Raw genomic sequence first — 4,596 nt, 5'->3', positions numbered from 1 at the left:
ACTCTCTCTTCCAGTCTAGTTATTTGTCTCTCCTGCTGAATACTATAAATTCAGTGTCATATTGATTTGAGTACTATAAATTCAGTGTCATATTGATTTGATTACAATGGTTTTATAGAATTTTCTTATATCTCATAACTCAAGTTCTTCATTAACAAGTCCTTTGTACATCACTTCATACTTTTCATGGCTATTCTAATGATTTCTTTTATTTTTTATTATTAAGATGACTTCTATCCATTTCCCAACAGAATAAGACAATGAGGTGTTTTTTTTTGTTAAGTGTAAATTGCATTTTTCTATTCTTTTTTTTCCATTTAATTTTATTTTTTCAGTGTTCCAAGATTCATTGTTTATGTACCACACCCAGTGCTCCAAGCAATACGTGCCTTCCACAGTACCCACCACCAGGCTCACCCAACCCCCAATCCTCCCAAACCCTCAGTTTGTTTCTCAGAGTCCACAGTCATAGACTGTGGATTTCCCACAATTCGCTTTTCCTTTCCTTCTCTTAATGTACTCCTTGTTATTTCTTATGCTCCACAAGTAAGTGAAACCATATGATAATTGACTCTCTCTGCTTGACTTATTTCACTCAAGAGACAAACAATGAGGTTTTCATTTGAATTTCAGTAAAATGATATATTAGTTCCAGAAAAATATATTTTATATCTCTCTACTTAAAAAGTAAGGTATATATTTTACAGTGGTTAGATCTTGTTTATTACTCTTCAAAAATATAGTCCGACTCAATTTATGTTTACCCTTCTAGTTTGGAAAGTGGTATAAGTTAAACATGTGGACATCATAGCTAATCCCCCTGGGCATGAGTCAGAGCTCCTTTCATTACCCAGTCCTTCACTTAGTAGCTTTTTTTACTTTGGATGGTTTCTTATCCCTTTCCTGCCTTGTTCCCTCATCTGAAAAACAGGGATGATAATAATAGTACTAACATAACATCATTGCGGGGATTAGTGAAACTAATATGTGTAAATCACTTGGAATATTACCTGGCACGTAGTCAACACTAGTGAACATGTGTTCTAAGCATGTTGGGGCATTATAGTCTTTTGTGATTTTATTTATACTCTCTGATAAATAATGAGCCTGAGAACTTTCTTAGTGGCTATTTGGACTTTGGGAAGTGCCTATGAATAGTCTTTTGTTCTTACTTTCATTGGTCATCTTTCTTCTTTCATTTTCATGTTACTTGTGTTTTATGTATCTGGATGCTAGTAGTATATCAAGTATTTGTATTAGAAACATCTTTCACACTTATTGTGCTTTAATTTAATTTCTCCTAATAATGTTTTCTATTTTTTTGTAGAGGACTGCATAATTTTTGTTAAATTTATTATGAAACATTTAATGTTTTTTGACAAAATTTATGAATGATAGTGTCCTCAAGTTTTATTTTGAAGTTTTGTTGCTAGCATATAGAAATGTAATTGATTTTGTGTATTGATCTTATATCCATCAACATTGCTAAATTGGTTTTTACTTTGAATAGTTTACTGGTTGATGTGTTTGATTTTTCACTGTAGGCAATTATATTTTCTGTAAATAAGAATAACTTTATTTCTTTTTCTCCCTTGCCTCTTTGCACTGGTCAGTACCTCCAGGACATCATGAAATTGACATAGTAATAGCTGGCTTCCTTTCCAAATTCTGATTTCTGAGAGAAAATTTCAATTTAAGGTAGGTCTTTCTATTCTGTGTGTGTGTGTGTGTGTGTGTGTGTGTGTGTGTGTAAAATGAGTTTTAATTTTATCAAATTAAATATGATATTTGATATCAGATTTCTGTATTGATATCAAATTTCTGTGTTGAAGTAACACATTATGTTTCTCCTTTATTCTGGATTTAAGTGTAGGTCTTGTGAACAAATGATCACCATTTAAATATATGGGAAAAGACAGATGCCATAAGATAAACTATAGAACTCATGGGAGAGACCTTAAGGTTATGCAGGTTTGGGGGCAGTTTGGTTTAGGGAGCAGTTATGCAAGAAGAGAGCATAGGGTAAATGAGAAGCCGAAAAGGAAGAAAAAAAATGCTATTGAATAGTTGTGTTATAAAAATGGATTATAGAAGACCAGATTAAGTGTATTGTTAATGCCTAAGAAAAAATATTCAAACCTAAAATAAGGATATTGGCATTAAAGTCTTGAATAAAGAATGTTGACTCATGGTTTTGAGTCAATAAATCCTAAATTCTTTCTTAGGTACTTAAAATTAAAATTACTGGTCAAAAAAAAAAAAAGCTAACTAGCTAACTTGGATTAGGATTCAGGTAAATTGGAATAAGAAAGTTGATTTAACTGCTAAGCCAGAAGTTGGATTCTCTAACATAAGATTATTATTCATCATTTGGTTACCGTTGTACGTATTCTACACATTGACTCTTGAGAATGGTAGGAGAGATTGTATAATTTAAATGTCCAGCTAAATGGCCATTTTAATTACTTTCTAGAGAGGAGAAATTACTAATAACAAAAAAGAGCAAAGTTTTATTTCATATGCCTTTTTATAATAGATATATTAATATAAGTTCTACTTTCCAATTTTGTGACCAATAAATTCATATGTTATATAAAGTACTTAATAGCAATACAGTATTATAGTGATACAAGGAATAATTATTATTACTCCTAAAATAGCTATGTTTATTCTCTAGGTGATGACTGGACAAAATCATTGGTGATATATCAGTCATTGAGCAGAGAAGCAGAGAGGTGATATGAAGTAAATAGTTTATTATAGGGATTTAACATGATGCAGTTATGGGATTTTGGTAAGCAGTTTATTATGGCTATTATTTCTGTGTTTGTTTCTGGTCTGTAGGCAGCCAGGCAGGCAGTGGAGCAGACAACATTAAAGAGAAAAAGAAACAGACCTGAAGGTGGGGAGAAACAAAGGCAAATGAAACTTCTACTGATGACTGGAAGAGTAAGGTCAAACAGAATAAGACCATCTTTCTTTTATTATATCCTAGCTTCTAATTTTGATGATTGGGTGACCTGCTGGAAAAGATAATGCCTTTCTTCATGAAATTAAGTATGTCAGGAGTCAGAGTAACTAAAGAAGTCCAGTCCAAGTTCAGTTCACTCTGGGCTGGAGGAGATGAGTCCCACCAAGACAGGCCAGGAGTAGAGCAGCCAACTGTCCTGATTTTCCCAGGACTGAGGGGTTTCCCAGGATAGGAGGTTTAGCAGTACAGAAACTGGGACAATCTCAGTTAAGTCAGAAATGTTGATCACCCTAGCAAAAGATCCCCAATAGCTTACTTGACCTGCATTAGATTTAACACTACACTGAATTTTCAAGTGTAAACATGGCAGGTGCTTCACTTCCACCTTTCAAATCTCTTGCAGATTTCTTGCATGGTCTGTTCTACCAATAACGGAGAGAGAGTTTTGGGAAGTGGAGTTCCAGTTTAGCTAAGTTTGCACAGTAATGCAATCTCTAGAGGTAGCCACTGAGAAGTTTTTTATTTGATTTTATGTTTAAGGATAAATTGTAATTTCCTTTACAAATCAGTTTTGTGGCAGCAAATGCACAAAAATCCAGTTCTTCAGAACTGTGAATATGGCTAATTCATTTAAAGTGAGGCATAAGTGTTTTAACCAAATGCTGGTAGTATCCTGCAATGTATATGTCATAAAATCATAATTCATGTAAAATATTTTAACATTCCAAAATCTCTTTGAATGTATACTTTATTTTTAGATAAACTAATGTACTATACAAATATCCCACTCCATCAAGTTTTCCTTCATTATTTTCAAGTATTTTTTAATTTAGATACCAAAAATAAATGGGAAGCTACCTTTGTGTTTCTCATACATAGTGAACTATTTCTTATCTTGTTCTCTGTGATTTTAAAAGCATCTAATGAATTTTCCTGAAGTTCAGATTACATTAGTCCCTCCTTATCCATGGTTTTATGTGCTGTGGTTTCAGTCACCCGTGTTGTTCTGTGATCCAGAAGCAGATGATCCTCCCCTGACATGTGGTCAGAAGGTCAGTAATAGCCTAGAGCGATGTCCTAGTGCCTGTTATTCACCTCACCTCATCTTAGCATGTGGGCATTTTATTCTCTCACATCATCATTAGAAGAAGGGTGAGTACAATACAATAAGATTTTTTAAGAGAGACCACATTCACATAACTTTTATCACGTATATTGTTACAGTTGTTCTATTTTATTATTAGCTATTGTTTTTAATCTCTTATTGTGCCTAATTTATAAATTAAATTTTATCATAAGCAGGTATTATTAGGAAAAAGCATAATACACAGAAAAGCTTGGTACTATTGTCATTTCAGGCATCGACTAGGGTCTCAGAACATATCTGTATAGAATATGAAGAAGCACTCCCTCTTTAAAAAGAGACATTGAGACCTTTTTTATCTAGATAGAAATGATACAGGTGATGCATTGATGCATTATTTTAATTATTTATTATTAACTATAGTAAATTGGAGGCCTTTCTTAGGCAAGTTCAGGTAATAAAGAAATCACCAATGGGCTTAACTTTGTAATTTTAACTTCCAAGCAATTCCTTTCCACTTTTTTCTTAAGATTTTAGATTT

At 32.9% G+C, this 4,596-nt stretch overlaps 1 long non-coding RNA gene across 1 annotated transcript; it reads left to right on the top strand.

Moving 5' to 3' along the window:
• Positions 1-2,724: 2,724 nt before the first annotated feature.
• On the top strand, positions 2,725-3,984 carry LOC122910437. The gene is made up of 3 exons (XR_006385222.1): positions 2,725-2,745; positions 2,845-2,902; positions 3,964-3,984. It is a non-coding gene; the product is annotated as an uncharacterized LOC122910437 (long non-coding RNA).
• Positions 3,985-4,596: the final 612 nt, after the last annotated feature.

Source organism: Neovison vison, chromosome 6, assembly GCF_020171115.1.
Source record: "Neovison vison isolate M4711 chromosome 6, ASM_NN_V1, whole genome shotgun sequence".
Lineage (NCBI taxonomy): Eukaryota > Metazoa > Chordata > Mammalia > Carnivora > Mustelidae > Neogale > Neogale vison.
This window is presented reverse-complemented; position numbering and strand designations above follow the sequence as displayed.